The following is a 27,963-nucleotide window of genomic DNA, read 5'->3' as shown; positions in this document are numbered from 1 at the left end:
ATGTTTTTGCCTCTTTTGTCAACTATTAACCGGGCATGGGCTTATTTCTAGGCTCTCGATTCTGTTCCGTTGATCTATATGTCTACTTTTACATCAGCACCGTGCTGTTTCGAGTATTGTGGCCTTGTAGTATAGTTTGATATCAGATAGTATGGTTTATTCTTCTGTCTCACGATTACTATGGCTGTTTGGGGGTTTTTGTGGTTCCATATCTGATTTATTCTAGTTCTGTGAAATGTGCCATTGGTATCTCGATAGGAACTGCATTAATCCTACAGGTTGCTTTGGGTGGTGTGGACATTACAATGATGTTAATTCTCCCTATCCATAAACACAGTGCATGTTACACTTATTTATATATTCTCCATTTTCTTTCTTCAGTGGCTTATAATTTTCTGAGTACAGGTCTTTTACATTTATGGTGAGATTTACTTCCCGGTATGTTATTATTTTTTTTTTTTTATGAAATTGTAAATGGAATTGTTTTCTTAGTTTCTCTTCCTGAGAGCTCATTTTTGGTGTATAAAAATGCAACCGATTCCTGGATATTGGTTTTTTTAGATTGCTAGTTTACTGAATTCATTTATCAGTTCTAGCCGCCATTTTTGGTGGAACCTTCAGAGTTGACAATATCACATCATCTGCAAATAATGACAGTTTTGCTTCTTCCTTTACACTTTGGATGCCTTTTATTTCTTCTTCTTGTCTGATTGCTCTACCTCTTCATCTCTTACAACTAGAAAATCTAAACAATTGAGTTATTCCATGGATTATTATAGTTTCACTTTTACTGAATTAACTAAATGATTGAAGAAAATGTGAATATAATTTTTTTTCTGAGTTTCAGTGAATTTCCTCCATAGAAAATTACAACTTTTGTATCTTGTATAGATTGAGCTATACATGCCTATACTGGATGATTAGGCAAAACAATCTCATTTAAAACTGTGACTGTATTTAGGGTTTTGTGGTCCCTTGTCTCACTTTCTTTGCTCTCCAATGCACACTGATTACTGAGGGAAAAATATCTATTTTCCCTCCGGTTCTTTTATCTAGTTCTCATCAGGGTTTGATTTAACGTGACATCCCCAATAGGCATAAGGGCAAGATCAGAAGATGCCTGATGATCCATCAGATAATGAGCTTGGAGCCGTTCAGAGAGGGCATTGCTTTCTTAGCAGAACTGGTTGGAATTAGCCACTTTAGAGGTAGCTTTTGTCTAAGAACACATGTGTACTGTCACTGATGACAGAATAGAGACTTAAGGATATTATCAAGAAAATTGGATTACAAGTGGAGACATTAGAGTATGGCCCGAGTATTAAGAAATTATTGTTCATTTTGTAGGAGTGATAATGGCATTCTGCTGATGTAGGAAAATGTCACTCGCAGTGAAGTATTTGGGAGAGAAATGCATATCTGTATTTTTTAGAGTACTTTAGCAAAACAAAAAAGAGATGTTATCAAGTATAACTAAATGTTAATAACTACTGAATAGAGATGATGTATGCATGGGTGTTTACATTTTCCATTTTCTTTGTAAAAAAAGAAACCCCACCTAATTGAGATAGTATTTTTGTATATGCACAAGAGGGGAGCAGGGATTTAAAATTTCTCGGAACTGATGTTCTGAAATAGGGCTTTAGTTCTTGGAATATGGTCGGTAACTCATAAACCAGCATAAAATGAAAATCCTGTGCAAAATTACTATTTTTTAAATTGCATTTAAAATTCTAGAGTTGAAACTATAATAAAAGCATGGTGGACATTTCAAAATGTAGACATCCTCATTTTTATTTACCTGAACTAAATGCTGAAAAGTTTGGTTTCTGACCTCAGGGTGAGTGGGATGTTCCTTGAGGAAGGTCACAGTAATACATAGGTTTGGGAAACTTAGATTCTCAGATAAGAACTTGGGAGGAAGTAAGTGTAGCCAGAATCATGGTATAAGCCAGTGATAGCGAACCTTTTGAGCTCGGCGTGTCAGCATTTTGAAAAACCTAACTTAACTCTGGTGCCGTGTCACAGATAGAAATTTTTTGATATTTGCAACCATAGTAAAACAAAGACTTATATTTTTGATATTTATTTTATATATTTAAATGCCATTTAACAAAGAAAAATCAACCAAAAAAATGAGTACGCGTGTCATAGGTTCGCCATCACTGGTATAAGCGAATCGAACATCTGAAGTTAATGACATAAATTATGAAAATATAAACCGTAGCGAGATGATTTTATTTTAGTCTTTGGAATTACCAGATTAATGAGCTTCTTAATCATGCTTCTTTTGTCTTTTGAACAGTAGCTGCGTCTACCCAAGTGATGTGATACTTGTTTGCTATGTTAGCATGGTATCTACTTATACGTGTGTTTATTTACTTATTGCCATGAGGCCACAGAAAGAAAATAAACCTCTACTAGTGAGAGGATCATTTAGATGGCAAAATTCTGGTAGAGCCCAGCTTCCATTAGGTTGACTTCAGGGTCTTTGATTCTTTGCTCCTCACAAATGCATGGCCTCATCTACTGTTATCATCGCCTTTAACACATTACATTGACTTAAAAATACAAGTGTGACCTGTACAACCCTTTTGAGCCCCAGTTTGGTTTATACAGGGGCGAGAATATTTCCTTTTAAAAACCAGTTTCTTTTTCAATTAATAAATATAATGTTTTGAAATATGGGGCTCATGTTTCATCAAATCAGTATCACCATTTGAAATGACTTTAAACCTACACTTGCTGAAACCGGTTTGGCTCGGTGGATAGAGCGTCGGCCTGCGGACTGAAGGGTCCCGGGTTCGATTCTGGTCAAGGGCATGTACCTGGGTTGCGGGCACATCCCCAGTGGGAGATGCGCAGGAGGCAGCTGATCGATGTTTCTCTCTCATCGATGTTTCTAACTCTCTATCTCTCTCCCTTCCTCTCTGTAAAAAATCAATAAAATATATTAAAAAAAACCAACAAAACAAAAAACCTACACTCAACATGGAGGTGATTTTCAATAGACATAAAGCCTCCGGTAAACTTGGTGCTGGTGATTTACTGGTACACAGTCCAGCTGTGTGACAGGAGGAGCGGGCAGGCAAATCCAGAGTCCCTGATTTCAGAAATTGGCTCTTTAGCCAGAGAAGGAGTATGGTTCAATAGGAAAACCCTGGACTAAGAAACACAAGATGAGGGTTATTTTAAAGTCTTAAAATTTAAGTGTGTCTGTGAAGTTAGCGTGATATTAATAAGTGGTATTTTTTAAAGAGCAGGGTGCATTATTTCTAGTTTTTTCCAGTTCTAGTTTTTCTACTAACTACTGACCTCAGGGTCTTCATCTGCAAACTGCAAGCGCTTATTAAATAATTGCTAACATTTCTTCAAACTATTCACTCTCTGCCCGGCACGGTGGTGAGTGCCTTACATTAAATTTTTAAAATTCTCACAACTCCATAAAATAGATTATTCTGATTATGCCTCATTCATCAATGAGGAGACTAGACATTCTGAGATAATCAAGTGCAGGGTGATCAATGAATTTTAGAAGTGGGAGGGTCCAGGAAAATAATTTAAACCGAGAGGCAACCGCGCCCGGCTAGCTCAGTCGGTAGAGCATGAGACTCTTAAACCGAGAGGCAGTGCATCAAAATGATTAAGGGCGCAAACGCTATACCCAAAATGTGTGGCTTGCAGACGTGGATCCCTCCCTCAGTAAGAATACCCCTTGGGCAACTGACTTAACCTTTGTTTGCCTTAATTTCCTCATCTGTAAAATGGGGCTGATAATAGACCTGCATTATAAGGTGATTAGGATTAAATGTGCATTGCTTAGAGCAGTGTCTGTCAGCTAGGGAGTCCTCAGTAAATGTTACCGATGAGGATGACAGCAGGGGCTGGGCAAGTAGACACTATTGTTTTACTGAGGAGAACGTGTGACATTAAGAGATTAGGTCAGAAAAAGGCTGCTGCTGCTGGTGGTGGTCTTGATGGAAAGGATGGAGTTATTCGTGATACAGAATGGTTTCTTAGAGAGGCAAGGAAGTAGGTTGAAGAAGCAGAGCAGAGGGGATTGCTGTCCTAAAGAGGCAGGAAAATCTGTGTTATATTGTCATTGAGCAAAAAGTTTATAGGAATGCGGTGACAGCAGTAAAACATAGAAATGAGACGCAAATTTGGAGTCTTAGATGGAGTTATTCCAGTTTTTCTGGATCATCCTAGACACATACAGAACGTGAGAGCTAAATGGGACCTTGGAAATGATCCTGTGACACCCCCTCATTTCACATTTTACTCTTTCTATGAGGATAGCATTTGGTGAAATTTGGCCAGTATCACAGTACAGTGAAGCCAGGGAAATGTGTGATGTGCTAAAAGAGGGATTTCAAGTAAGGATGAAGGGAAAGAAGGCGCAAGTTCCTTCACTTTTAGAGCAGGAAAGCAGAGTGGAGAAGACAGTGAATTTTCCCAAGTTAAAAGAGGGCGAGAGGGAAGAAGGAGAGCTAATTTAATGCTCAACAGCGTTAGGCTGGATTTGCAGTTAATGTTTAAAAAGCCCATGATAAAGAAAATTCTTTTATTATTATTATTATTTCTAGGAACTTGGTTTTCTAAAATGGAAAGGAAGTTTGGGGGAAGAGTTTGGCACCCTTGACGGTTCCAGCAAGTGAAGAATCAGCCCATCTGCAGCTGGTGTTGAAACTAGTAAGCAGTTAATGTGCATCTATTACGCTGTTACTGTTTAGGATGACTATATCTTGGCTTTTAAAAAAAACCACTTTCCACTAAGTTTATGCGTGGTGCTTTCTTTTAAGTAACTGAGTGTCTCAATAGGAACTACTGAGTCCGATTAATTTGGCGTGGAATTTTGGCGTGGAATTCTGAGCTGGGGAGGGGGCAGGTATCCTTTTTTGGGACACTAAAAATGCTTTGTGGAGTTTCCTTTACAACTCTCCAAGCCGGGGAGTTGCTCTGAGGGGCTTAAAGGCTCCCCACTGTGCTTGCTCCCCAGTTACAATAGCATTGGGTTACTGAATGAGGACTAGATTGTCTGTTTACACGGAGAAAAAGAAGCTTACAGCACGGAGGCCAAAGCCAAGATAAGATGTTTATGTCTCTGAACCCACTTGTGTATTATTCTCGATTAAAAAAAAAAACCAAAAAACATCTACCTGCCATGTCAGTAATTTTAGAAAGAGGCTTTTAGTTTGTCATTTTTTTTTTTTTATTAAAAAAGAAAAACATTGCTGTTATTTCTGCCCATATTATTGTCTGTGCTGTTGTGGGGTTTGAGGACATTGGAGGCTCTCTGTACTGCACCCCTCCACCTTGCCCAATATCACAGGCCTCCTCCACGGCGGGGAGAAAGGTTGCAGGAAAACGGGTAGAGCTGAGGAATAGATGTCATGTTAATTCAAGTCTTTTTTCGGGGGGGGGGGGGTGTCTTTTTTTTCTCTCTCTTTGATCCTGACTCCTCTGCCTGCTCTGACTTCAGCATCTGCTTGTTGTTGGGTGATGGAATCAAGTTAGAGGTGTGCAGTTATGTGCTTCCCTTCAGTCCTTCAGGAGCTATGGCAAGGTGAAAGGAAAGCAGGGCTCAGGCTTTGAGTCTGGGGGGAGACCTGGTGGGCCATGTTGCATCTGCCCTAGAAACTGATTGGGCCTGCGAGTGGCCAACTCTCCTACCCTCATCAAAAACTTCCACTTTGCACTTGCAGAGATCATTTGTACCATAAAGGTCACATCCTTTGAAAATACGGCTTTGGAAGTGGAACGTAGGCAACAGTGACGTAAAGGAGAGGAATTTTTTTGTGCTCATGCATGTGAATTTCATAGGTTCTATATTGCGCTGAAGTATCAAGGTTAGTTATGAGGAAGATACTTTCAAAGATGTGAATGGTGATATCTGTGGTCGGCTTCTTCTTTATGGTCCTAACTTACCTAAGGTCTCCTCTATATTCAGATCCCAAACGGGGCATTCTGGTGAAGAACAGGAAGTAGCTAGGGTCTGATGAATGGAGGGGCCTGCAAATATTTATGTTTGGAGTATGGGGAGGTAGCATTAGCCACATTGTGACATATGCATCAAAACGCAGAAACAAAATCCGAATACACCCTCAAATGTTGGGGAGAGGTATGATAGGCAAATCTTGTTTAAAAAAAAAAAAAAGCTATGTGGGGTATGGTACAATCCTAGGGAAGAATTGGAAAACAGATCTAGGAAGAAGAAGCATTAATTCTCACTTTCCTCTTCTAGAATTTGAAATAATAGATCCTTGTGTAAAATTAGGGGAAATGTAAGGAATCTGAACATTTTCTAAGCAGAAGATGATTTTTCTTTGGAGAGAAGGCATGTGAGTTAATGAATGTAAATCTGCGTTAAAATGGAGAGAATATTATGAGCAGAAAGAGGGAGAAGGACAAGGAGGATAATTGTTTTAATAAATTCAGCCTAAATCTTACTCTGTCTTAAAGTATTTAATGTTTCCATCGTAGAGTACGTAGTGTTTTAATGATCTCTTTTTGGAGAAATTGATTTAAAAGCCTTTAAAAGTTAGAAAGTTTAGGGTTTAGATTTTTTTCTTTCACTATTTATTAGAAATTTAGACTATAGAATCTATGTATAAACCAGGCATTATTATGTATTAAAAAAGGATCTTAAAACATATAAGAATAGTTAATAACTTAAATATATTGAAAGAGTACTAAAACTATTCAGTCATAAATAAGACCCACAAGACATGTCAATGGCAGAAACCACCTTCTTACAATGGTTCTGTAATAAAGTTTAAAACAGGATGATATTTTAATTGACAGCTTTGATTTAATTATATTTAAGCCTTGTTGTCTAAAATTAGGATAAAAATTTTAAATATTCATTATCCTATGTTATTATTTTTCACAGACTAGAAGAAAAAATAAGAAGTTTTATCTCCTGAAGAATTGGGGAGACTCTTTTAAAGGTGAAACTTTTCATCTTTAGGTAAGGAAACATTTTCTATTATTTATCTACCTGTTGAAAAGAGAATATTTCAATTAGAAGAAAGAAGTAACATATACTTAAGCTTTGCTCATCTTAATTGATATAAAACATTATGAAGGTGATAGAAAGCCAGATTTTTAAGTTAAATAAAACAAATTAGTTGGAAATATTTCACTTAGAAAGATCATTTTTTGCGGGGGGGGGGGGGGCATTTTTTGCACTTTCTAATAGACTGACACGATAATAGGAGTCCCACCATCTGTCTTGTCTGAGTATTTAAGAGAAAACAAAGTTAAAATCACATTTAGCAAAATCAGGAACTAGAGATTTTTCAAACACTTAGAATATTCCTAAACATAAATGTAAATATGTGTGATATTAAAAAAAAATGGACTATTGTGAAAATGTGAATGACTGGTCATTGCTTTATAAGCTGGCCAGTGAATGAAAGTTAATTAGGATTTGGGCAATAACAGAGAAGCATAAACTCTGGGATATATTCCCATGCTAGGAAAATATTGCTTCTTAGGATCATAATGTAAATAAACAATTTGTTTAATCAGGCAAGAACCTGTCCTTTGTTTTTCAGTTTTGGTTTGTGTCATAGTGGTAACTTAAGAAAAGAAAAAGACTAACTTTTTGAGCATATTAGAATATTAGCAACTAATTTAATTTTTGAAGTAATTCTATTAATGCATTTTACTTCAATGAACAGTATAAATTACATATATGAAAAGCAGATGTTTTAAAGCAAATAAACTAAAAGATGCAATTAAAATGTCTAAACAAACATTTAGGGATGCTTTGAAGTATTTTATGAAGTTAAAAGGATGAAAGATGTTATTATGGAAATTATATATAGAATCTGTTATAAGATATAAAAATTTGTATATTCTAGCTTTGTTACCAATACCACATTTGGAAAAAAAAATAGATTACTATATTTGTCTTCTATTAACATATATTCTCAAGAGTAAACAAGATTCCTTCTAATTTTAAATACATTAATAAAGGTACATATGAGTACTTTTGAAAATCAGAGGTCAGAGTTTTAGGTTTTTAAGAAATACAGGTAAAAATGCATGTGGTTAAATAGAATCTAAAAATTTTGACAGAAATATACTAATTTTTTTGTATGAATTTGGAGAATTTATTTCTAGAATAAATTTGTTTTCTTCTTAAAAAGACAATCATGTTAATATTGAGCATATAGGTTAAAACTTCATTAGGATATACTAAACTTCTAAGTTACTTTATAAAAGAGAATTATGATAACCTGAAAAGAGTATATAAAATTATGTCTAATGTAATCTTTAAATAAAGCCCTTTAATATGCTGTATCAATTTTAAAATCTTATATTTTGAAGGATAAAGTAAAAGAAAACATGACTAACATCCTAACGGAAAATATAATCTCATAATACTGAGAAGAGAGCTGTAAGCATATAATACATGAGGAGATCAGTTTCACTTCTGACTTATTTTTAAGCCTGTCTTATGAATCATATATTTTAACATCAGGAGAATAATGTACAAAATATGCATTTAATCCTATGGTCTGTTAAAAATAGAGAGGAGAAAATGCAACTTTGCCTAGCTAAATCCTAACTAAGGTGTTAAGTGAAAATTAGAAAAATACAGAAGCTAAAATAGTATCATTAACTAAAATTCAAAATCTATATTTATACACAATTTTTTATGTCTTGGTATATAGCATTTATTTAATGCTAATATAACTACAGTAACTGCAACATAAGTGACAAAATAAATGATGGAGAAGTATTTTCTCACTGTAGGTTACTAGATTAAAAAATTGCTAATAAGTTAAATGTAATATTAAGGGACACGTTTAAAATAAAATTTTGCTGTGGATGTATCTTCCCAACAAGGCTTTGGGTTTTGTGTGTGCATTAGGATTTCTGAGTTTTGTGATCTGAAATTCATGATATATTTTGAGTGCCCTTTCAAATGGCAAAATGTTTCTGTGGAAAAAAATCAGACATTGCGTACATTTTGTTTTATATTTGGGTATGAGAAACACAGCAGGTACTTTGGGTGAATTCTAGTTGTTATTTTAGTGCATGCATCAAATACCAAACAATTATTTCGTCTGTCGGTCAGTTCCATGTCTAAGCACGTTACAGTTCGTGTAAGTAATCTTAGATAGTTAACTTTCATTGATGACACAGTGATCTCTAAACGTGATTGTCATCGTTACTGAAATTATGGGCAATGTATTGCAAAGAGATGCATTTTAACACTTATTTTTCATTAAAATGAGAAAGATTTTGAAGGGGTTCTTTCGTGAGTAAAATATGGAATTGTGCAGCTTTCTGAAAGAATGAACTCTTAGTTTTATTTTCAAATTATATTGAAATGTTTATTTACTTGTCGTTTGCTGATTTTTTAAAGCCAGAAAGGAGCAAAGCAGCATTATACGTTATTTCTGATCATTCTTTCTATCCCTGGAGAGGGAGAAAGGGAAAGCAACATATGTTGGCACAATAGTGTTTTCCCTTAAAAACAAACAAACTTGAAATTGAAAAGATATGCTGCCCATACCTAATTGTTCTAATTAGGACTTACTTGGAGTCGCATGCATTTCCTGAATCCATATATTTGAGGACATGTCTGTCTTATGACATGGAGAGATGTAGCACATGGTAGTCAGATATAGGACAGTCTTGCTCTCTCTTGAGGATTCCCAGAACTTAGAACACAGATTTTAAACTAACCATGTCGAGTCCCAAAACCTCTGGGCCATAATCATTTAGATAGAAACATGCCCGAAAAGTATAAAGGCGAAAGGGAACACTGGTTGAAGTTGAACGTTCCCTTTAAAGGATATACATTGGGCACAGGGAGGAGTGCTCCAAAGATAAACAAACGGCGCTTTTCTGGGGAGCTGCGGGGGTCTGTGTGATAAAGGAGCGCGGCGAGGTCGCACAATGGTAACTGCTTGGCAACATTTGCAAAGTTCGTCTCGGATTGAGCGGGTGAAAGTCAGTGCAACCATTGGGTGCGGGGGGAGGGAAGGGGGAGCAGGTGGCCAGCTTCCGGCCACGACGGGGTTAACCGCGGCGAGCCCGGTGCACTCTGGGAGTTGTAGGCCGCGGGCATTGTGGGAGTTGTCGCAAAAGTTCGCTTTCCTGTTGTGATGGCCGCCGCCGAGGCAGGAGTTGAGGGTGTCTGTGTTTCCGGGCGTCTGGGGGGCTCTCTGTACCGTCAGGAGGCCGCCAGCAGCCCCCGGGTGGCCGAGGGCCTTTTCATCGTGAGCCCGGGACCCGGGCGAGCGGCCCGGCGAGCGGGTGGAGGGGCCTAGGGGCCGCCGGATGGGCCAGGGGGCCTCTGGAGGCGACAGGCTCCACGAGGGGTCCCGTCCTGGAGGACCCTGGCCGTCGAAGGGCCTTCCGCTAGGAAATATCGGGGCGACCAGCGTCTCAGGGTCCTGGGCTGTGCTTCCTTTCGTTGTAGTTTCTGCCCTGCGCCCCTCCCCCTTTTCTTAACAGAGGTCGGCTCTGTCTGTGTCGCCAGTGATGTTCACGACACTATTTGGGGTTGGGTGGGCTCGCTTTCTAGGGTCCGGTGGGGTTTATGCACGAGGCGGGGATGTTGGGAGGTGTGGACAGCAAATATTCGGGGTGTCGTCTGCCCCGTTTCAGGGTTAAGAGGTTGCACTGAGCAGTGAGCGTGTCCCTGGACGTGAGGTTGGCGTTGGCTGCACGTGCTGGACCTTGAGCTTGTGCCCGGCAGCGTCCGGCCGTTGTGAAATGTTTTTCTGTTGACTTGGATGTGTTCTTAAAGCTTTGGGGTCCCCAGAACACTGCTTTTTGTTTTGTTTTTGTTTTTGTTTTTGCAGTTATGTGTAGAAAGCTATGGTGTGCAGAAATGAATGGAAAACAAAGGCTAGCATCGCAGGTACCTTTCGTTCTCGGGCGCGAGGGCCCTGGGCTTCTCCAGTGCTGTGAAGTGGTCCTGGTGCTCTATGGGGATCTGGTTTGCTTTGAGCTCCGCCGCCTGAACCCTGGTTCGCGGGGTGCTCTGCAGGTCGGGGACACTTCGATCTCCTTTGCCCTGGGGTCCTCTGTCAACCTGAGGCCAAGTGGGACACCGCCGACATGCAGCTGCCTGTGTCAGGATCTCGGGGTGACATCGGTTGCCAGGCAGGGCAGCACTCACCTGCCTGTGCAGACTTGGACCTCACTCTTTCTGCCGCCGGGCACTGCTGTACAAATTTTGCCTTATTTCGACAGTCTGCTTGTTTCATGCGTAACTGGAGGCTTAACAGGTCATGAAAAGCCATTTCATAATGTTACCTAAAAGTTGTTTTTCCCCCCCAACAGGTAAAACTAGTGTCCAGAAAGTTTTTTCACTTGTTTGGTGAAGTAGGGGATTTGAAAGAAGGTACAAGAGTGATTTTGGAAATCAGCGATCAGTTTTTTAATTTGGGGCTAGGCCACATGATAGAATTGATTTAAAGAGAGAGAGAGAGAGTGTGTGTGTGTGTGTGTGTGTGTGTGGTGGGGGGGAGGATGTGTTGCATTGTTTTTCTTGGCATTTTAGAGCTTAGAAAACCTGTTTCTGGGTCATTGCGTTGGACCTCTTTCATGTATCATTAAACTGCCTTTTGATGTTTTGTAATGAGCTGGTTTTTCATAATTCCCTTCTTGTCTGGGTTTGCTTAGTACTTGACTACTTGAGAATATAGTAATGGTAGAGAAAGGAGCAGAGCTGGATGGATGTGTGTGTGTGTGTGTCTCCTGAAGGTTATTTCGGGTATAGCTTGCTAGACTGATATTGTTGGCATGCCAGTCAGGTCCCAGAAAAGTATTTCCTTCTCTCTGACCTGACCCCAGTGTGTCTTGGAATATTAACTAACTTGCCAATTGAAAAAAAATTTGGGAAATTTATCTTAAAAAGACCAATAGTGTCCATATCTGTTACTGTTTGGTGGTGAGTAAAATATTGGTAAGTTGGTTTTGTATTTTAGGAAAACTGGATGGCCAGAATTTGTAGATTTGTAGAGTCATCCCGAATTATTTATTTTTTAAATATTTTTTTTTTTATTGATTTCAGAGAGGAAGGGAGAGGGAGAGAGAGTGAAAGAAACATCAATGATGAGAGAGAATCATTGATCAGCTGCCTTCTGCACGTCCCCTACCGGGGATTGAGCCCACAACCTGGGCATGTGCCCTTGACTGGAATTGAACCTGGGACCCTATGGTCTGCAGACTGATGCTCTATCCACTGAGCCAAACTAGCTAGGACCAGAATTATTTAAAACCAACCACAACCACAGTTTGCTTTGAAAGAAGATACATAAATTTGTAATTACCAAGTTACCTCTGACTTCATTAGAAGGTGCTTTGAGAGTGGATGAGTACTTATTTGGTAAGTTTAGAGATAAACTTTCCGTTTGGCAATAACTCTCTGGGCATTTATGAGTAAACATGTCTTGTGGGAAGCCACGTTTTCCCAATACTGTCATAAGAGTGCACCAAGGAACACGGAAGGCTGATAGGCTGATGGACCTTGGGCGTTAGCAGGGCTGTGTTGAGATTAGTGGTGGCTGGAAGCAATTTCCTGACCTAATAGCCTCCAAGTTAATGTTTCCTAAACCTTCTGATCTTTACTGTTCTTTGTTGACCTTAAGAGATGGTCTGTCTGCTACCTGTTTGCTGTGCTTACTGAGGGCAAGGTGTGTATATAAAACTGAATTAAAAGTGGATACGGCCAAGTTTCAGTGTGCCTCTCCAAGAGAGAGGTCTCCACGTGGTCCCCCATGCCTTCCAAATTCATATTTCTTGTCTAGTGCTTTCATTTGTTTGTCAGTCCCTCCTTCAGATCCTGAACTCCCGCTGCAAAAGGTTGTGGCAACGTCTCTCTAGGACAGTGGTTCTCAACCTTCTGGCCCTTTAAATACAGTTCCTCATGTTGTGACCCAACCATAAAATTATTTTCGTTTTTACTTCATAACTGTAATGTTGCTACCGTTATGAATCGTAATGTAAATATCTGATATGCAGGATGGTCTTAGGCAACCCCTGTGAAAGGGTCATTCAACCGCCAAAGGGATCGTGACCCATGGGTTGAGAACCGCTGCTCTAGGATATGGTGAGGTTTTACACCCAAGAGTTCTAACATTTACTCTTTTAGGCCTTTACTTTGTACTCTGCTTTCCACCTCCATCATTTCAGTTCTGTTTCTGGTGTGAAATGCCTTGTGTAATACATAACATCAACTGTAGTTTCAGAAAAGTATGGTAGGTCCACTACCTTTTGGAGAAGATTACCCCTAAGGTTGTGTGTGTACACATATTTGATAGTTATGCCAAAAGTGTTTTGAAACTTCGGCTTTGCGTGGTTTTGATGAAACTCCTTTTGATGAGACAACACTAAAGGGTAACTTTGCTGACCTTGGTGTTATAAATGAAAGCCTTCGGTGCTGGTGCTCACTCAAAAAAGAAACGCAAATTTACTTCCAAATAATGTAATTTGGAAGATAATGAAAAATTAAAGTTTTGATTTTAGATTGTAGCAAAAATTTAGAAACACTAGGGGTGGTGGGATTGGGTGGGCATGTCTGAATGAGGCATTTACTTAATTCCTTTCTAATTTTGTTTTCCTTTACATAACTGTTCACATGGCTGAAAGTAAGCATTTCTTATTAACGCATTGTGAGTGGTAACACTGCATATGCAAGATAACAAATCACCCATTCGAAATTTGGCTCTTATCTTTCATTTACATTCTTTGAAGAGGAAGAGTTGTTTGTACTTTGTATGTTTTTTTTAAATTTTAATACATTTTTTAGGTTGCAGTACTCTTACACAACAAGTGTATCTCCACCCCCTCACCTCACCTTCTTGGAATTTAAGAAGGTTTCTGAGTGAAAGAACAAGTATTTAAAATTTTTCCACACCTGTCAATGATGAATTTTATTTTCTGATTCTTCATACATATATTTACAGGACAGAATACATTATCTCTGCTCTGCTCCCCTAGTTTTTGAAGTCAGAGTGTTAATCATACGATATTTGGGGCAAGAGACAGTAAACCAACAGTTACTCCAAAATACTGTGTCAGATGAAAGGATATTAATTTCCATTGGAAAGAAAAGAAGATAGTATGCATATATCCTGTCACAGGATTCTATATCTTAAAGCTTCGCAAGATCTTAATAGATAATTTAGCTTTGTCCTCCGCCTTCCTTATTTTTCTTTTCTTTTTTTTTTTTTTTTTTGGTTCAACTTTCTCAGTGTGCTTATGGAGCTCTAGAATTTAAATGACATTTCTTAAATTATTTGCTCCCATTTTTAAAAAGATTTTCATCTAAAATATTCTTAATACAGATGCTATTTTAATAAACCATTCTTGTCATTACATTTTTATAATTAAAATGATGTAGATATTATATTTCTATATTCCAGGTGGGGGTGGGGTGGGAAATGAGTTAATGACTTCTTTAAACCTCAACACAAAGTGCCCCAATTTGGCTGGAAAAAAAAAATCGAAGACATAGAGCTTTAGATTCTTTTTCTGTTATTAACATTAACAGTCTTTAGTTAATAGAGATGCATGACTTGTCATTTTTAGACAAGTTTAACTTGAAGACAGTATTACTTTTTGCCTGACATGCTCATGAAATACATATTTGTGAAAGTTTTAAGACAATATAAGAAGGAAGCCTTGAATTCACATAAAAGCAGAAAGCAGTTCTGTGTATACTAATCTAAAAAATTATCTGTACACTGCTTTACAATTTGTTTTTTTAAACTCTGAAATAAACATACTTCTGGATTTTAAATTGTTTTTAAAGAAGTTTCTTTAAGGGGGCAGGAACCATATTGTCATTGAAGTTCTATTAAAAGAATGACCAGCCCAGCTGGCATGGCTCAGTGGTTGAGCGTCGACATGTGAACCAGGAGGTCATGGTTCAAATCCCTGTTGGGGCATATGCCCGGGTTGCGGGCCCCATCCCCAGTGTGGGCGTGCAGGAGGCAGCTGGTCAATGATTCTCATCATTGATGTTTATCTCTCTCTCCCTCTCTCCTCCTCTCTGAAATCAATATATATTTTTAAAAAAGAATGACCCACTTGTTTCTTTTTATTTTAGTATTAATCAAAGGTATAGAACAGTGATGGCAAACCTTTTGAGCTCGGCGTGTCAGCATTTTGAAAAACCCTAACTTAACACTGGTGCCGTGTCACATATAGAAATTTTTTGATATTTGCAACCATAGTAAAACAAAGACTTATATTTTTGATATTTATTTTATATATTTAAATGCCATTTAACAAAGAAAAATCACTGGTATAGAATATGCAGTGTATAGGGGGCAGAAGGCCCATTGCATTAGAGTTAAAAATGAAGACATCAGTGATTTTAAATTTTTCTGTACCACTTGTTACAGTTTTTTTGTCAAATTTGAATTTATAATATAATGAATTAAATTTTAAGATAATTGTGAAATGGCTTATCTATACTAATAAAAGGGTAATATGCTAATTAGACCGGATGTCTTCCAGATGTCATTCCAGACATCCTTCCTGACAAAGCGGGGGCCCAGGCGAAGCCTTCCAGGGTCCTGCGTGCCTGTGACCGGCCAGAGGGAGGGAAGCCCAGGTCCCGATTGCCTGCGGCTGGCCGGAGGAGGGAACCCAGGATCCCGGGTGCAGGGGCTGAGGCAGAGGCGGTTAGGGGCAATCAGGCAGGCAGGCAAGTGGTTAGGGGCGATCAGGCAGGCAGGTGAGCAGTTATGGGTGATCAGGCAGGCAGGCCAGCGGTTAGGAGCCAGTGGTTCTGGATTGCCAAAGGGATCTCTGTTGTTTTCGGGATCAGCCTAAATTGGCAGTTGGACATCCCCGGAGGGGTCCTGGATTGCGAGAGGGTGCAGGCCGGGCTGAGGGACCTCCCCCTTCCCCTCGTGCATGAATTTCGTGCACCAGGCTTCTAGTTCCTTAATAAGATCCTATAACATCATTACTTTTGGGGTGGGGGGCGGGTTAATCCTCACTGGAGGATATTTTTCCATTGATTTTTAGGGAGAGTAGAAAAGACAGAAGCATCAATGTGAGAGAAACACATTTATTGGTTGCCTCCTGCACGAGCCCCGACCAGGGCCAGGGCCTGAGGAGCCTGCAACCAAGGTACGTGCCCTTGACCGGAATCAAACCTGGGACTGTTTGGTCCGCAGGACGATGCTCTATCCACTGAATCAAACCAGCTAGGGCTCATTACTTTTCTTGAGGTGCATAGACATAATTTTTTTGTCCTAATAAATTATTTTTAAAGAAACATAACAGTAAGGTAAATGGAACAGACATCTATTATATCTTCTACCTGAGGAGGAAAACTTGGAAGAAACATGATTTTTATAAATATAAAAGGTTTGAGATATGTAATATAAAGACTTTTTATAAATCATTAGGAAAATTGCTAAACCATGGTTTGATAATTCTCAAAAGAAAAAGAAAAATGTCAGTAAATAATGTGGTAGATTATATTTTCCAAAGATGGCCACAACATCTCCCAGTTCCCATGCTCTTCTGCATGTGATGATGTCACTTTGTTATCAGCAGGTGGCATCTTTACACTTCTTTAACTTTTGTTAGGCCCTTTGACTGCTTAGACCAGGTGTGGTAAACATACAAGGACTATGAAATCTTTTGGTCTGAGGCATTAGGGGTGAGTTAGTGAAATGTTTGACCAAATATAGCAGGCTAATGTTTAAGTTGATAATTTTGTATAGCTCACAAATATCCAAATGGCTTTTGGCAGAAAAAAGGTTCCCCACCGCTGGCTTAGACCAAGAAAATGTGGTAGACATGGTGATGTCCCAGTGTTGCTCTTACCTGACCTGACAGCTTTTTCTTGCCTCTTTAAAAAAAAAAAAATGATATATATACATATATATATATGTATGTATATGTGTATATATATATATATAATCTCCTATATAATAAAAGGGTAACATGCAAATCAACCGAACGGTGGAACAACCGGTTGCTATGACACACTTACCACCAGGGAGCAGACGCTTAGTGCAGGAGCTGCCCCCTGGTGATCAGTGCGCTCAGCCAGAAGTCCTGAGCCAGGCTCATGGCTGGCGAGCGCAATGGCAATGGTGGGAGCCTCTCCCGCCTTCACGGCAGTGCTAAGGATGTCCGATTACTGGCTTAGGCCCACAGGGAGCAGGCCTAAGCTGTCAGTTGGACATACCCCAAGTGCCCAGACTGTGTGAGGGTGCAGGCTGGGGTGAGGGCCACCCCCCCCCCTTCGAGTGCACAAATTTCGTGCACTGGGCCTCTAATAAACATATATATATCCTATATAATAAAAGAATAATATGCAAATTGACCCTAACAGCAGAACAGCTGGGAATGACTGGTCACTATGACACACACTGACCACCAGGGGAAAGACGCTCAGTGCAGGAGCTGCCTCCTGGTGGTCAGTGCGCTCCCACATGGGGATCTCTGCTCAGCCACAAGCCAGGCTGACGGCTGCCAGCACAGCGGTGGTGGTGGGAGCTTCTCCCGCCTCCTCAGCAGCGCTAAGAATGTCCGACTGCAGCTTAGGCCTGCTCCCTGCTGGCAAGTGGACATCCCACAAGGGCTCCCAGGCTGCCAGAGGGATGTCTGACTGCCAGCTTAGGCCCAATCCCCCGGGGAGCGGGCCTAAGCCAGCAAGTGGTCATCCCCCGAGGGGTCCCAGACTGCAAGAGGGCACAGGCCGGGCTGAGGGACCCCCTCCCGAGTGCACCAGGCCTCTACCTCTAACATACATACATATATACACACACACACACACACACACACACACACATATACACACACATTTCAGAGAGAGGAAGGGAGAGGGAGAGAGGGATTGAAACATCAATGATGAGAGAGAGGCATAGATTAGCTACCTCCTGCACACCCCCTACTGGTGGTCAGTGCGCTCAGCCAGAAGCCCTGAGCCAGGGATTGAGCCTGCAACCCAGGCATGTGCCTTTGACCAGAACGAGACCTGGGATCCTTCAGTCCACAGGCTGATGATCTATCAATTGAGCCAAACCGGATAGGGCTTTTCTTGCTTCTTGAACACCAGCTACTATGTAAGACATGCAATCACCCTGAAATCACTATATTGGGAGAAACCCAAAGTCATGTAAAGAGGCCCTGCAGACATCAAGTAGAGAGGGCTAGGAGCACCAAGGAACCAGACATGTAAGGAAAGGAGCTATTTTGCAAATGGATCCTCCAGCACCAACTGCCCTGGCTGGGCTATGTAAATAAGATTAACTGCCCACTGGCTCCCTTCTCAATTTTTGACCCATAAAATTATAAGCAAAATAACGTGGTTCTAAGCTTCTGAGGTTTGGGGTACTTTGTAATGCAGTAATAACTGGGAAAATTGCTTCATAATTTATAATAGGTGGCAGTATAGAAGAGTATATTTGCATGTTTAAATCTGACAAGGAATTGTTTTCTATAGTACAACAAGGAATGCCCACTGCATCAAACAAAAAACAAGAGCTGCAGTAGAAAAATACACCAAGGTTATGAACAGGCTAACAACATAGATATGCTTCAGGTTCAGTATTCAGAGAGATTCAGATTAAATATACCCTTACTAGAGGCCTGGTGCACGAAATTTGTGCACGGAGGTGGGGGTCCCCTCAGCCCAACCTGCACCCTCTCCAATCCAGGACCCCTTGGGGGATGTCTGACTGCCGGTTTAGGCCCGATCCCTGGCAGTCGGACATCCCTCTCACAATCTGGTACTGCTGGCTACTAACTGCTCACCTGCCTGCCTGGTAGCCCCTAACTGCCCCCCTCTGCTGGCCTGGTTGTCCCTAACTGCCCCCCTGCCAACCTGGTCGCCCCATGGAGCCTGTTGTTAAGTTGTTTGGTTGTCCCTCACTAACTCCCTTGTTGGCCTTGTCACCCCATGCAGCCTGCTGTTTGGTTGTGACTGTGACGGTGTCCCAGAAAATTTGCATATTCCTCTATTATTAGTATAGATACCCAGTAGACTAACAAAAATTAGGAATATGGATAATGTCAAGTATTGATGAAAAGGGGATGGGGTAGGAACCCTCACACCATTGCTGAACATGTGAAGTGTAGGAGCCATTCTGCAGAGCAATCTGGCAGAATTTAGTTAAGTGAGTATAGATATGAAATTGTTTCTCAGTGTTTGTCCTCAAGAAGTCTTACACAGGTCTCTAAAGGAGCAACTATGAGGATATTGATCACATGTTTTGGTGGCAGAACCTTAGGACCAACCTGGGGTTCTTAATCATTGGGGAGAGGGGTGGGTAAAATATGGTAGAGGTATACATATAGTGCTATACATTAAATAGAAGCGAAGGACTACATATATCCACCACATATGTATGTATTTTAAAAATACAGTGTTTAGTGAGAATAGTAATGAAAGCTATAACAATACCATTTTTATAAACTTAAAACACATAGGTACAAATGCCTTGCAAGAAAATTTCAAAAACGTCAAACACATTGGAACAATCTCCTTAGGACAAGAAAAAAGTTACCCACAGAGGGAAAAGGAGAGCGAATAGGAGTGGGGAAAGAGGTAAAAGAAACTAAATTAAAAGGTCAGTAATGATGGTGTCCTGTAAACCAAGGTTTATTATCAAACTTTCTGTGCCTGAGGTCAAACACTACTCCTCCCCAGACCCAAGAAGAGAACATTATAGTTCTCCATAATCAAAGAAAGTAAATTAAAAGACAAACTATTTTTAAAATCTGCCACACTTGGGAGGGCAGGAATCTATATATATAAAAAGGCAGGTACTGTAATGGCCATAACGACCTAACAACCAGTCACTATGACGCCCACTGTGGCCAGCGAACTGACCCGATAAGGGGGTGGGGCCAGCAGCCAACCTTGCGGCCACTCCCCGCTGCCGGCCTGCCCCTGATCGGACTCTCCCACCCTGATCAAGAGCAGGGCCTGCTGGCCAAACACCCCCTCTCTTCCCCACCGGCCAGCCGCGCCCCCGATCAGCCTGCCCCACCAAGACAGGCCCACAGCTCCTCCCCCTGGCCGGCTCACCCCTGATTGCACCCCTTCACCCCAATAGGAGGCGGGGCTGGGCAGCCAACCTCCTGCAGACCCCCTGGCCACCCCACTCCTGATCACACCCCCTACCCCAGTAGGGGGCGGGGCTGTCCAGCCAACTTTCTGCAGCCCCTTCCCCTGGCAGGCCATGCCCTCTATGGGCCTCCACCACCTGATCCGCCTGTAGCTCCTCCCCCTGGCCAGCACCGCCCCTGGTCACCACCCCACCTCAGTAGGGGGTGGGGCTGGCCGGCCAACCACCCATGGCCCCTCCCCCAGGCTGCTGGACCCTGATTGGCACCCCCAACCCACCCCATTTGAGGGCGGGGCCAGCCAGCCAATCGATTGTGGCCCCTTCCCCCAGCCGATCCAGCCCTGATAGGGCCCGATCTGGGTGGGCCAACTGGCCAACCTCCCGCCACCTCCTCCTCCCGACCGCACCCATGCAAGATTTTGTGCACTGGGCCTCTAGTGTTTAAATAAGGTCAGTGCTTAAAGTGTCAAATAGGCACTCATATGTTGTTGGATATGTAAATTGGTATGACCTTTAAAAAAAGGACAGTATTGCTCTGCTGGTATGACTCAGTGGTTGATCATCAACCCATGAACCACGAGGAGGTCATGATTCGATTTCCCGTCAGGTCACATGCCCTGGTTACATGCGTGATCCCCAGTGGGAGGCATGCAGGAGACAGCCTATCAATGATTCTCATCGTTGACATTTCTACCTCTCTCCCTTGCTCTCTCTGAAATCGATTAAAAGAAAAAGATTTTTTTAAAAAAGGACAGTATACCAAGAGCCTTAAAAATGCTCATGTTCTAGCAACAAACAATTATAAGTTGAAATTAAAAAACAACAACAACACTAAAGTAGTATCAGTATGGTGTTAAAACATAATAGATCAATGGAATAGAATAAAGAGCCCAGAAATAAAACCTCACTTGTATGGTCAATCTATGACAAAGGAGGCAACGATGTATAATGCAGTAAAGATGTTGGGGAAAATGGACAGATACATGCAAAAAAATTATATTGGACCACTTTCTTACACCATATATAAAACAAACTCAATGGATTAAAGACTTAAATGTAAGGGAGAAACTAAGATGGCGGCATAGATAAACACCGGGAAATTGGTGCTTCCCACAACAATCGATAAATGCATCAAAAACACAAGGTGGACATCATCCAGAACTACAGGAGGGCTGGCTGAGTGTAAATTCTACAACTAGAAGGAAAGAAAAGCACACTGCGAGCGGGAGGAGCTGCGGAGGTGGAGTGCAGAGGTACGGGGGCTCGCGCGGAAAGGGTCTGGCACCTGAGGACGCGGCTGTCTTTTTGAATCCGGAGGGAGACACAAGCTCCCGACGGCTCTGAAATCTGGTTCCGGGAAGTCTCTGGGGACCCAGGACTCATACGGGGAGATACTGGACTGTCTGGCAGCAGGCGAGCTTGAGAGCGGCTTTCCCTCAGCGGTGCTTGCAGCCATTGCCGGGACACTGGGACTCGCGACTCCTTAGGGCAGGGCTGAGGCTCTGCCATAGCTGCTTTCTCCGCCCTTTGATTTCTTGAGACCCCGCCCCACCCAGGCTGTGGCAGAGACTTTTGCATATGAATGCCCCGGCCATTTGCAACCTGTAATTACCTAACCGCAGCCGGGCCAGATAGACCCAGAGCTTCCAAGAGAAGGCCCAAGGCCCCACAGCGGCTTGCATTGCTACACAGCTGAGCATCATCAGGGCACTTCCAAACTCCAAAAAAAAGGAAGGGGAATCTGCAGTTCTCTTTGTAGTTCCTGCTGTGTAACCTCAGGCAGAGGCTAAATTAGCACCTCCTTAGATCCAAGAGCCACTGTACCCAGTGGTCAGAGGGGAACCATCCAGATCACAACTCCTCAGATCCCTAAGGGACACACTCAGGGTGCAGTCTCAGTGAGCACCAAATCCCCACTGAAGCAAGTCTTGCCCCAGAAGGGTGTCTCCAGCACAGAAGTTCTCCCACTGCAGACACAGCTGATTCTCGCTGCCAATTGCCCTGGAGGTCAATTCCTCCCAGTGATCCTTCAACAACCAAGGCATAGCCACAACAAGACTGTGCACAAAGCCCACGAGGGGGTGCACCAAGAGTGTCCACCTCAGGTAACTGGGGAGGCTGAGCCACTGGGCCCTACAGGACACCTAGCACACAAAGCCACTCTATCAACACAGGGAAGCAGCCAAAATGCGGAGACAAAGAAACAGGTCACAAATGGCAGAAATGGAGGAAAGCAAACGACTGGATAGAGTTCAAGGCCACGTTTATAAGGTTTTTCAAGAATTTTATGGAAATCGCCGATAAATTTAATGAGTCCCTCAATAAGTATAGTGAGACCATGGAGGACATGAAAAAGGACCAACTAGAAATTAAGCATACACTGACTGAAATAAAGAATAATCTACGGAGATCCAACAGCAGACAAGAGGATCCCAAAAATCAAGTCAAAGATTTGAAATACAAAGAAACAAAAAATACCCAATCGAAAAAGAAAAAAGAAAAGAGATTCCAAAAATATGAAGATAGTGTAAGGAGCCTCTGGGACAACTTCAAGCGTACCAACATCAGAATTATAGGGGTACCAGAAGAAGAGAGAGGTCAAGATATTGAAAACCTATTTGAAGAAATAATGACAGAAAACTTCCCCCACCTGGTGAAAGAAATAGACTTCCAAGTCCAGGAAGCGCAGAGAACCCCAAACAAAAGGAATCCAAAGAGGACCACACCAAGACACATCATAATTAAAATGCCAAGAGCAAAAGACAAAGAGAGAATCTTAAAAGCAGCAAGAGAAAGACAGTCAGTTACCTACAAGGGAGTACCCATACGACTGTCAGCTGATTTCTCAACAGAAACCATGCAGGCCAGAAGGGAGTGGCAAGAAATATTCAAAGTGATGAATAGCATGAACCTGCAACCAAGATTACTTTATCCAGCAAAGCTATCATTCAGAATAGAAGGTCAGAGAAAGAGCTTCATGGATAAGAAAAAGGTAAAGGAGTTCATCACCACCAAACCAGCATTATATGAAATGCTGAAAGGTATTCTTTAAGAAGAGGAAGAAGAAAAAGGAACTCTTACCATTTGCCACAGCATGGATGGAACTGGAGAGCGGATAAATACCACATGATCTCACTCATTTGTGGAATATAATGAACAACATAAACTGATGAACAAGGACTGATCCAGAGACGGAGAGGCATTGATTGGACTGTCGGGCTTTGGAGGGAGGGTAGGGGAGGGTGGGGGTAAGGGGGAAAGATCAACCAAAGGACTTACATGCAGGCATATAGGCCTAACCAATGGACACGGACAACGGGGGGGGGGGGTGTGAGGGCATGAGTGGGGGGGGGGGTAGAGGGTAACGTGGGGACAAGGACACATATGTAATATCTTAATCAATAAAAATATATTAAAAAAAAAGACTTAAATGTAAGATCTGGAACCATAAAACTCTTGGAAAAAAACATAGGCAGTGACAGGATCTGGGGCCAAGAATCCAGTACATCCAAGTATTCCATGAGAGTGGGAAGGTTAAAGGTCTTCTTATAAGAATTGAGGTGCCAACTTTTGCCGGAAGCCGGTCCATCCTTGCTGCTTGACACAGTCGCTGCAGGATAGAAACATCTGCAGAGCATATGTTTCAAGGGACCTGGCATATATAGCATACTGTTCTTAATATGTTTGCTCCCCTTAGCGCTGTGTGTTTTAACCAAGGTCACCTCTCCGAGAAAGCTTGTTTCCCCAGGTAGGGATTTTTCCCTGAAGTCAGGGAGGGGATGAAACTCCTTAACTAAGTGCCAGGTGGGTAGTTAATCACTTTAACTACAAACAATCATGCTTAAGCTACATAATCTTTACTCCCTGGAATGGAGATAAGAAATGCCCTAACCTTTGTAATAGTGATTGATAGGATTAAAATCAACTGGTATAAACACGCATGTAACAAGACAATAAACAGCAGAACCTCTCTGGAGATCCAGACCAGAACTTGGCTGGAGATCCTGGCTGGAGATCCTGGCTAGGCTGCTGATCAACTGAACACTGTCTCCGTGTCCTTCTTCACCGACTCCGTCTACGCCTTTGGGAACCCCTGGACCTGCTGGGGTTGGACCCCGGCAAACTTTGGCAGACCCTGGAACAGCAATAAGTATCTAAACAGGAAAAAGAGCTATTAAATATAAGTGGATATATTTTTCCGTATCAGTTACATTTTTTAAAGTAAAGTAGAAAAATATTGTTCGTGGGAGCATTCAAATATTTAAAATCATGTTTTCTATACACTTGGAAACCTGTACTAAAAAATGATCTTATCCACAAATTGTTTTTTGTTGTTTTCTCTACAAATTTGCAATTAACTGTATTTCTATAAACAGGGTCTTTTATGTTAAGCCAAGGTTATTAAACATTTTGTATGAATAATAAATATTCTCAGTTTTGGTAGGAAGTCTTTTTGACATTCCCTTGTAAATGATTAAAATATCACATTCATGAAATGATGAGTGAGAAGCTCATTTATGAGGAATTTGTGGAAATAATAAAATTGGGCTTTTTGATCTCTCTACAAACCAGACCAAAAAGAGACCAATATTGAGGGACTTACAGAGGTTCATTCATATCCTCATTAAGCCCACAAATGTACACATATAATAAAATGTAGAATGCATTTATAAATAAGAACTGTAAAGGAGGAGTGTGTAAGAGACGGTATGGATTGGGAATAGAAAACAGAACCCTAAAACTACTCATGTCTTGCATATAGGTCATTTCTCCCAAAGTAGAGTTTCAAAATTTTATTTCCAGATGATTGGTGTCAAAGAGCTATTGACATTTGTACCATGTTTTTTCTTTCTCTCTGAATTTCATCTACTACAGGTATTCGGGACCCACGAGCAGTTTCTTCCATTGTGTCCAACTGTAAATCAAGACGACTTGCTTTGAGCTCCAAGAAGGAAGTTATGTATTATACCTTTAGGATATGCACATATTCTTTTCCTTTTCCCTGTGGTATTCAGAAAGTGGATACCCTAAATAGTTGCACCCTAAATAGACTTGGTTTGTACATGTTTCTGATGGTTTCTTTATTTGTAGTGAATCTAGTTTATTGTTTTCACATCTGTTTTTAGCAACTCAGTTTCAGTAGTTCTTTGTATTGTTAGCTAGCTAGCTATTTTTGCAGCTGACTTAATTCAAAGCAAACATTTTTTTAATGTAACCCTACTTTCTTGTTCAGTTTTCCAGTTCATTAAAATTTTCTCAATTTGATGAATCTTCCATGTATGTATCCTTGAAACTTTGAAAGAGAAAAAGGTATGTGGTATGTGACTTCCAGGTGCTTGATTTAGAGGTGCTTCAAATGAAAGCACTTTAATCATGTCAATAATTGCAAGTGAACCATATTTTAAGATAAGACAATTAAAAATTTGGGAATATTTGATGGTATACAGGAACTATTAAATTTTCAGATGGGGTAAGAGCAAGTATAATTTTAGATACATGCTGAAATATATCTATAATAATAAAAGGGTAATATGCTAATTAGACCAGACGTCCTTCTGGACGTCCTTCCACATGAAGCCAGGGCCAGAGCGAAGCCCAGGTCCCAGGTGCCGGCCAGCAGCCAGAGGGAAGCAGCCGGGTCCTGGGTGCCTGCCGGCAGCTGGAGAGAAGCCCAAGTCCCAAGTGCCTGCCAGCAGCCAGAGGGAAGCAGCCGGGTCCTGGGTGCCTGCCGGCAGCTGGAGAGAAGCCCAAGTCCCAAGTGCCAGAGGGAAGCCGATGCCGGCAGCCAGGGGAAGGAAGGCCTACTCTTGCACGAATTTTTGTGCATTGGGCCTCTAGTACAGATATAATAAAGGGAAAGGAGAAAAGAACTAGGCAAAAATAATAGAAATTGAATAAGCTACAAATTTTAGGAAAAATATGAGTAAGGATAGCAAATTCTGAGTCCACTGCTAAAGTAAGCATTTAAGTGAAGGAACATTTCTGAAATTCCCCTATGTTATTTATTTTAAGTTTGCTTGGGTAACATTCACCAAGTTTTGTTATTTTTGGTGTGTGATATTACCCAACTATCAGTTTACTTTCCCTTTCACCCAGCTTTAAACTGGTTTGCTGACAATGATACCTTTTTTTAAAGTGAAAGAGCATTTCGGGTCAGGTTGTTGAGATGAATATTAGATAGGCTGGTGCAATAAAGAAATCCATTTGATATACAATATTAATATGTCATGATTTCACTGTGGTATTTTTAATGGTATAGTGATGAGAAAGAAAGTTGTCAGATTATGTTTGTATGATCAAAATTTTTACTTTTAAAACAAGTGTGTATGTATAGAGTATATGTTGTATGTATCATATAGTTTTATACCCACGGAGAAAAAGAAATGGAAGAATGCACACCAAATTGCCAGCTGCAATGTACAGGCACAGGAAATGGGGTGGATACTGTTTCATTTTATATGCTTCTATGAGCTTTTGAAAATAAAAAATAAAATATTAAAATTATATTTTTAACCATTTGTTTCAAAATGACCGGTTTTCGTTTTATACGTTTACAGGAGGATCTATGAAACATGACCTTAACTTCTCTTATAAAGTAGGCGATAGAGTAGGAAGAGCCCTGGATTTTAATTTTTTTAAATATATTTTATTTTATTATTATTTTTTTTAAAATATATTTTATTGATTTTTTACAGAGAGGAAGAGAGAGAGATAGAGAGTCAGAAACATCGATGAGAGAGAAACATCGACCAGCCGCCTCCTGCACATCCCCCACCGGGGATGTGCCCGCAACCCAGGTACATGCCCTTGACCGGAATCGAACCTGGGACCCCTCAGTCCGCAGGCCGATGCTCTATCCACTGAGCCAAACCGGTTTCGGCTTAAATATATTTTATTGATTTTTTTACAGAGAGGAAGGGAGAGGGATAGAGAGTTAGAAACATCAGTGAGAGAGAAAAATTGATCAGCTGCCTCCTGCACACTCCCTACTGGGGATGTGCCCGCAACCAAGGTACATGCTCTTGACCAGAATCGAACCCGGGACCTTTGAGTCCACAGGCCGATGCTCCATCCACTGAGCCAAACCGGTTAGGGCAAGCCCTGGATTTTTAGTGCAGACACCTTGGTTTAAAACCAGGCCTATTGCACCCAGAGTGATTCGTCACACATTGCGGACAGATCACGAGAATTTTCGCTTCATATTACACAGTGTTTTACAAAGTATCATACTTTAAAAAGATATTAGCTTGTAAGAACATGTAATAAATAACTTCAAAATGCAATGGGTATTTAATGTTAAAGCGTGCCTTTAACATTTATGTAAAATGTTTTTTGTACTCGTTCAATAGAAACTAATCTGGCTACTGGGTAAGCTAGCAATAAAACTACTGGTCCACAATGTGTTAAGCAAGAAGTTCATCTTAAAGAGTCTGTTTCCTTGTTGGAAAAATGTGGGTCCTATTGTGATATTTGTATAGGGTAGTATATGTGAGGTCACTTTGAAAATGATAATGCAATATTGAAGCATAGTAAATACTCATGTTCATTCCTATGGTAATATTATTTGTTAAGGAAGTTAAATATTAACAATTCTAATGTTAAAAATTTATTTATATTGTTTTGTTTCTCATGGCACTATTGCTTAATCCAGGATTGAACACCCTGTCAACTTAAAGGAGAGAGCAAGTACAGTATGTTCAGCTGTATTTAAACAAAGATGAGATAGAGGATTGAACTGTTAAAATATGCAAGTTTTTTGCCGAAACCGGTTTGGCTCAGTGGATAGAACGTCGGCCTGCGGACTGAAGGGTCCCAGGTTCGATTCCGGTCAAGGGCATGTACCTGGGTTGCGGGCACATCCCCAGTGGGAGATGTGCAGGAGGCA

General features: G+C 41.0%; 1 long non-coding RNA gene across 1 annotated transcript; it reads left to right on the top strand.

Annotated features, from left to right (window-relative positions):
- The first annotated feature begins 4,584 nt into the window (after window positions 1-4,584).
- LOC118665116 lies at window positions 4,585-25,885 on the top strand. The gene is made up of 3 exons (XR_004970542.1): window positions 4,585-4,692; window positions 6,893-6,970; window positions 24,954-25,885. It is a non-coding gene; the product is annotated as an uncharacterized LOC118665116 (long non-coding RNA).
- Window positions 25,886-27,963: the final 2,078 nt, after the last annotated feature.

This window comes from Myotis myotis, unplaced genomic scaffold (assembly GCF_014108235.1).
Source record: "Myotis myotis isolate mMyoMyo1 unplaced genomic scaffold, mMyoMyo1.p scaffold_m19_p_10, whole genome shotgun sequence".
NCBI lineage: Eukaryota > Metazoa > Chordata > Mammalia > Chiroptera > Vespertilionidae > Myotis > Myotis myotis.
The sequence above is the reverse complement of the archived record's forward strand: the minus strand, read 5'-3'. Positions and strand labels throughout refer to the sequence as shown.